The sequence below is a fragment of the Coffea arabica genome, chromosome 10c (genome assembly GCF_036785885.1).
Source record: "Coffea arabica cultivar ET-39 chromosome 10c, Coffea Arabica ET-39 HiFi, whole genome shotgun sequence".
NCBI classification, from domain to species: domain Eukaryota; kingdom Viridiplantae; phylum Streptophyta; class Magnoliopsida; order Gentianales; family Rubiaceae; genus Coffea; species Coffea arabica.
This window is the reverse complement of record NC_092329.1, coordinates 8,055,886-8,063,599: the sequence shown is the minus strand read 5'-3', so window position 1 is coordinate 8,063,599 and position 7,714 is coordinate 8,055,886. Positions and strand designations below refer to the sequence as shown.

Sequence of the window (7,714 nt, the reverse complement as noted above, 5' to 3'; positions counted from 1 at the left end):
TATTTTAAATATTGGGATATATTACTAGCTATTGATAAACAAGAAAAAAAGAAAGGGTATATTTGAGTAATACATGTATACATTAATTAGGGTTCTTCTTCTCCTTTTAACTTTTAAGATCATGCTCGTGGCCGGCTCTCTTCAGCCCGCAAACCATGTCATGCATCAATATATGAACATGGAATTTAGATCTCACTACCTTAGGAATACTCACCATGTATATGTATATGTATATCTTGCAAATTAACAACACTGGATATGGCCATGGGCCATGAATACGACGCAATGCATCTGAGAATACAATTTCATGTCAACAAACAAACTACCTGCTCCCACGCATAATTGGGAGTTGAAACATTTAGTAATATATTGCCATAAATAGAGTACAATGAATGGTCCAATTGAGAATGAAGTTTTATTTATTCAAGTGATCAATCCCTAGTTAATTTAGGTGATGTAGATATAATTGGTCGATGATACCAAAACCACCACTAGATGGCCATATGTATATATTTGCCTATTCTGCTTCTTCATGCTCATCTACAAGCATATACCGGCATACAAATACATCATTTTGGAGTCACATATACAGAAACCAAAATTTTGAATACTCCTAATCAACTATGACGCAAGGCTATTATTATCCCTCACTCACCATCTGTGTGAATTACTTGTAATTAATGTTATTGAGCTCAAAATTGTTTGCATTTTCACACTGTTGGATTTCTCTAATTTTGTCACAGGTAAAAAAAAAAAAAAAAAAAGACTGAGAACCCTAATTTGCAAATTTCTAAACTCTTTCGCATGGCAATTAGAAAATAAAAATGACTGGGAACCCTCATTCTCAAATTTGAAAATCTCTCTCGCTTCCTAAGAAGTATGGGAGACTATGATTAGACGATCGAACTATTTGGTGCTAATGTATATTAATGATAAAAGAGAAATTCTACTCGAAGCAACTATACGATAGACGCAAGTTAGAAGATTTTGCAGTCTCCACCTCCTGATCTTTAAGAGTTTTTATGTTTGTGTCTATCACATAAACATATTGTTTTAAAGTCATTTTGTGTAGATAAACTCTGATGATAACAACATTTCATAATTTAATTGTTAATATCATTAGTTACTAAATTTTTATTGCAAATATGAAACCTCATTCGAAAGAGTAATTTCCAATTCAAGTCTCATTGATAAGTGGTTACTAACTGCTGTTTGCATGACTAAATTAGGTCTGTCAACGGTCCGGGCCTAGACCCACTAGTTTGGGCTTCTGCGATTATTGCCTTAAAAGCTAGTCTTGGGCTGTTTGTCCTACCCACTAGGTTGATACTCAAAAGCCCAAGCATTCCTATTACTGGATCAGTAAGAAAGCCATTTGATATTTGAAACCTCTCCATGGATCAAGTTTCAAAACTGCTAGGCCCACTAAGGAACCACATAAGCACACAAATCAAGGGCTTGGCCCGACATGTCAATAGAACATATTCACCCAAACTCAATATAATCAGTGGAAATCTTAGTCAAAAAAATTTTTTTTAAGTGTAAGTGTGAGATTTCGAATTCGAAATCTTTCACTTACACTCCCTCATCTGTACCATCCAAATCGTCCCTCCCTATGAAAATATTAGTCAAGTAATCGTGAAGCTTTTAGTTTGAATCTCGTCTCGTCTATTTTCTCACTTCCCATCCAAAAGTCTTTGAGTATCCTTTAGAAACAAAAATAGATTCACCATAACAGGAAATAAGAGTTTGAAGTATCATTCAATTGGTTCACCAAAATTAAATGAGTTGTATGCTTTGATCAACAACATACTAAGTTGCGTGCGACATGATTCACGAGATCAAGTATCTAGCATTGAGAAATGATAGTACATCTCCCCTTTTTTTTTGGGTCTAGTGAATATCAAACAGAGTAAAGGATGGCCCATTATAATGATCTTTAAGGTCGGAAAGTTTGACTCTTCCAAATGGCCCAAATCTAATTCTCAGCATTTAGACCAATTCGATAAAATGCTTTGTACACGACAGCTTTGTCTTAGGCTGGCAATCTCATTTCCGTTTAATTTCCTCCCTTCTTTCCCGTAAAAGATATTTCCTTCCTTCCGACCCAAATCAATCAGAATTACTAATATTTGATCTGGTTATTTTACCCCCCAAAATAAAAATGTCAAAGCAAAATGCCATCTTCATTGTAGCCATTCTGCTGTTACTCACCGTTACATGTACGGCTCGCGGTGATCCTTCTCTGCTGAAAGCCCTTAAAGAGGTACTGGCCATCCTGCAGATTAATAACTATGCTTGATTCCTTCCCCTTTTTCTGGGGTTTATTTTTTCGTTTTATTATTTTGATTTTTTTTATTGTTTAATAACTCTGTTGTAGAATCCTGAGGCGGAGAAATTCGTGGGGGTTGAAGGAGCAAGCTGCCAAGGAGCGGAGGATGAAGAAGAGTGCTTGATGCAGAAAAGTTTTGTGGCTCATCTCGATTACATTTACACAAATGACAGCCAGGGCGGAAATGGCCGTTAGCATACTCCTTTTCCATGCCTCAATGTATCTAGGTGCAAAATAAACTATGGAAACGGGTTATATATGAAAAACGTTTTCATTTACTTACTTTTGCGAGTTGGAATTGTGTTACAAATCAAATTCATTCGCTTTGTGCTACCAACTACCAACCTTTTGGACTTGTGTAATTATTCCACAAACAAGAATACCGGACTTAATTTGCCACTTGAAACGAACTCTGAACAAGAATTTATTTGCACTATCAGTAAAAGATAAAATTGAAGTTTAAAAACTGAAATTCGAAGTCTGACAGTGTATACACTATCATCATTTGATTCATGACATGTGTGCAAATTCAAATTTTGCATAGTTATCATTTATCCAACGCTGATAGTGTATACACTGTCAGTGTAGGAAAAATTAATCCATATTTAAATACTAAATTTGATGCATTTGAGTATATGTCACATTAAGTGATAAATTAATAGCTTATCACTTATTTTTTAGACCAAGTTTTATCTAAAAAATTTAATACCGTTTAATTACTTCAGATGTTCTATTTTTTGTTATCAAATGCAACCAAACATATTAAAATCTAAATCCATTAAATTTAAATACTAAATTGAATTATTAAATAGGGCTCGTACCCAATTCGGTTGATAAAAAGATGTAAAAGGGTCTCAATTAAAAACAATAATGGATCCAAATATATGGTATGTTGGATCAAATTAAAATGAACCAAATGTGGGTATGCACCTAGTAAGCAGTAAAGAAGAAGTCTAAAGCAAACACTTCTCTGTTTGGATGTGTCTCAGTGAATTTACTAATTCTAAGTAATAATTTAATGTTCCATTGACGAGCAACAGTCAAAAAAGTGAGCAAGCAATCAAAAAGATTAGAGAGCCTGACCACCCGTCAACAACTGATCGCCTTAGATTCTATCCATCTCAACCCAATAATTTCTCCACATGTTCCCTCAGAAATCCTCTATATATATGTCCCTCACTCCATTAAACAAACATCTCTTGCATTTCATGTCCTATGAAAATAGTGGTGGCTTCCCACGAACCAAGAATTATTAGCTCACCATTCTCGTCCCAGAGGAGAGCCCCCCAAACAAAAAAAAAAAGGGGGAGGATGAAGTTCAACAGTCTTTTCATGGTGGCCGTCCTGTTCTTCTCCATGCTAGTTACTACAAGTCTTGCTCGTACTGAACCTTCTCTGATGAAAACCCAGTACAAGGCAAGTCGAATTCTTTTCATTTTCTAACTCTGTTTCATTTCTCAAGGCCTCTATTGTTTGCTTCACTTTTGTCCTCCTCCTGTTTCATCCATAAACTAACTAAATTCTTTTCGTGGTTTTTTCTCCTTTCTCTTTCAGTTTTCTTTTCCCTAAAATAATTTCCCTTGTTTTTTTGGGGTTCTAAAACATTTAAATATGCACACATAGGATGCTGAGAGAGAGGAGAAGAAGAATAATTTTGGGACTGAAGAAGTAAGCTGTCAAGAAGTGGACAAAGACGAGTGTTTGATGCGGAGGACGCTGGTGGCTCATACGGACTATATCTACACTCAGAACCACAATCCGTGAACTAAAGCTTCTAAATTAATTTTTCTGTATAATTTGAATAGACCGCACGTATATCAAAAAAGGGCTTAGTAGTTGAAATCAATCATCCAAGAATGGGACAAAAGGGCTAGTAGTTGCATTATTCATGTTGTGAATTTTATGATGTAATGTCCATAAATAATGATTTTCAACCTATACAAAACTGTACTGCTATGTATTGCACTTAGTGCCAAGTATGTCAGACGTGTTCCATCTTGGTGTGCTTCTCCCTTTTTTTTTTTTTTTTGATATATAAATTGTGTTTACTATGTACTAAATCCTAGCAATAATTTCATTAAAGAATATTCAGCAGCTTATAGTACTGAATTGCATATGCAATTTATAGTACTACCATTTTCAATCAGTTTCCACTAAATAAGACTTCATTCAATAATTCGTTGCCTGTCGATTTTGAATACTTTATAAAGAGAGGTTATGGAGGAGGAGGAGCTAATAATTGGACTAGAAAGGCAAAAGAATCAAATTTTAGGTTGTGTTTGGATTGCATTTTTCATGATTTTTCATGAAAAAATTACTGTAGCGATTTGATGTATGTGAGGAAAAAAGATAATAGAGAAATGTGATTACGGAAAACGACGTAATTTTCCGACGGAAAACCGCAATCCAAACAAGGCCTTAGTTGTCCAAAAAATGAGATAGTAAATATGTCACGAACTGGATGTTGGTGGGCTTATGAAGAGGAGTTCAACCGACTCCAATGTTGCCTGTCTCAGATTTGATTGTCCATTTACATCACCACTACTTGAATCAAAGTTTTGATTTCCAATCTAACAGAAGAACCCAAAAAAAAAAAAAAAGAAGAGCAGGAGTCCTATGATGTGGTTTGAGACTTTAGAGTCGGGGTGTCAATTGGGATTTATGAGTCGGATTTTGATAAGTTCAAATTCGACTCATAAATTATATGAGTTTTTGAATTTCAAACTTTTGAGTTTCGAATTTAAATTAAGTTTGATCTAACTCATAATTAAATATAATTTATAATTATGAATCACTATAATTTATATGTAAATTATTAACATTTTATATCATAATATTTATAATTATAATATATATATATATATCGAGAGACACGCACATACAATTACACTTATATGTGGGCCTAGCCTAATATACTTCAAATTTGACTCACATTTAGTTCGGATTAAATAATTAGACTCAAACTCTATTTGACCTAATTAAAATTTAAGTTCAATGAACTTTTTTCTAGTCGAATGAGCTGAGCTCGAGTTGGCCAGCACCGTTGACAGTCCTACTTTTCGAGTTGATGATAAATGAGAGAGCACGTCAAATGTTCCACTGCTTTTGACAAGAAAAGAATATTGTTTGCTCATACCGCTTCTAGATATTAAACAGTTGGAAGACTCGCATGGAAATTTCTTAGGGATACATGCACCATTTGATCTGATGAGGTCATCGTTATGCAGCTTCACATTCATCCGTCAAAAAGCCTTGGAGTGGGGAGTGGAGTACACTTCGTATGGAGTAATCATGTCCGAGAATTCAAAGCTTCATCAAGCGATTTAGACACGACCAAAAAGAGACAACATGGAGAAAGAAAAAAAGCCACTAAACCTTTTGGTCCAAATTCTAGAAGTGCCAAAATCTGCCTCACATTCCGTGTATAATGACGACTTGCTTTGCCAAGAGCATGATTCTTTCTCCAGTGGTCGGACAGAAATTGTTCATCAATAGCCCAACCAATAAGCTAAAATCAATTTGAACAGATATTTCATCTCATCTGCTACACACAGTCTATGATCGTGAGGAACACGTTGAACGACAATTAAGTTGCGAATTGCCCAATCAAGACAGAATTGAGTGGTTTCTTGTACCCACAAAGAAAATTAGCATACATCTTAATAGCAAATGTCACATCTTTGTTTTAAAAGTTGACACACCAGAGAAATGCAATAAAATGACAATAGAACATCACCATTTTTCCTTCTTCCTTTCACATCTTAATTTCTACCACCAGGTCCCCCCCCCCCCCCACCCAGGACTAGAGGAGGAGCTTCTCTCCTTAGCAAAGCCCATTTGTCCTGCAAAACAGGAGAAAACAGCCAAATATGCCATTAATCGATTACTTGTCATGGCAAACAGAGGAAAGATGTGGCATGCTGTTTCTTTCAAGCTAATAAAGTATTGAGTCAAGAAGAATAGTTGCAGCTACTACTCCACGTAGACAAGTTCTGTAGATAGAAGGCGTTTTCACTTAGTTCTGAATTTCTAACCAAGTCCTGTTCTCTGACCATCACAAGATCGAGATTTTGTCTTGCTTTAATAATTAATGATTCCATTTTTCCAGGTAACACATTAGTATAACTATATACTAACAACGTTTACCTCCAGGTTAGGGCTCTCAACAGTAATCAAAACTTGGCTGTTGCTAGGACCAGGTGTCGTGTGAATTTCCAATTCAGACAAGAGACTGAAGTGCACTGAATGATGGAACAGACCAGAAAGGGGAAAAAAGAACCTTGGAATGAACCTTCGGCAATGACATCAGTTTCAACACTGGACTGCATGAACTGCAATTTCAGTCCAAAATAACCATAAGCTTTCATACGCACCACTGGATTAAAGCTTGTCTTCTCACTTGCTAGCATGAAGGAGACGAGTAAATGGAGAGATGAGTCAGTGCAAGAACTCTTCCTTCTTCAGCAAATTTGAAACCTCAAAAACCACACAAGTGATATTGGACAAACATTAGTCTCAGGTGATGTGTTTCTTCGTAAAACATGAAATCTCATAGATTACTTTCCTATTTTCTAACACTCATAACATGTCTTTCACAGGAGAACAGAATCACCTGAAGTAGAGCAGTGGAATCTAAGAAATCATTACCTTCAGTTAGTCTCCACCATTTACTTGTTCATGTCTAATGTATTTTGATGATCAACTGAATCAAAAGGGAAAGATAAAACAGGAAAGTAGGCACAGATTTTGTTCAAAGACTTCTCTTTGATAAAATATATAATTTTATTGTAAAAAACCAATGCAGAATGGTTATCTGTGCTCAAAGCACCAAATCAGCATCGTTGGCACAGGATGAAAAAATACAGTAATTAAAAGGAAAATCAAACTTTTAGGCAATTCACAAATGAAGTGACAAAGGGGTATAACTATATAAAAATGACACAGCAATGCATCACATACAAAATACTTTAAGACAATATGATGACATCTGAAAGTCTTATCCAAATTTTGTCTAACACGTTTTACATTCCTCAAATGCTGCTAGTGATGAATCTTTGCACCAGCCGAATTATCTCTGATTCATCTCGTAGGAAATCTCCTTAAGTCTCAATGTCTGATGGATTAAACATTTTCCCAGTTGACATGGTTCTTATATGAAATCAGCAGATTGGTATTTGGCCACACAGACAGAAGAAAAGATTGTAAACATGAATTAATACTTTAAAGTAAAAGTATCATAAAAGGTTATCAAACAACCTAGATGATTGCAACCTAGATAAAACAACCTAGATGATTGCATCAGTAAAAGTGCAAAACTTCAATCCACAAAGGAGCATAACATGGTATTATTAACTTCACAAGGGTAAAAACACAAGATCAAGC

The 7,714-nt window shown here is 35.3% G+C and overlaps 2 long non-coding RNA genes across 2 annotated transcripts; both read left to right on the top strand.

The window, feature by feature from the left end:
- The first annotated feature begins 2,050 nt into the window (after positions 1 to 2,050).
- Positions 2,051 to 2,610, top strand: LOC113713542 (uncharacterized). The gene is made up of 2 exons (XR_011822683.1): positions 2,051 to 2,266; positions 2,381 to 2,610. It is a non-coding gene; the product is annotated as an uncharacterized lncRNA (long non-coding RNA).
- Positions 2,611 to 3,330: 720 nt separating this feature from the next.
- LOC140016305 (uncharacterized) lies at positions 3,331 to 4,330 on the top strand. Its single transcript, XR_011822682.1, has 2 exons — positions 3,331 to 3,748; positions 3,956 to 4,330. It is a non-coding gene; the product is annotated as an uncharacterized lncRNA (long non-coding RNA).
- Positions 4,331 to 7,714: the final 3,384 nt, after the last annotated feature.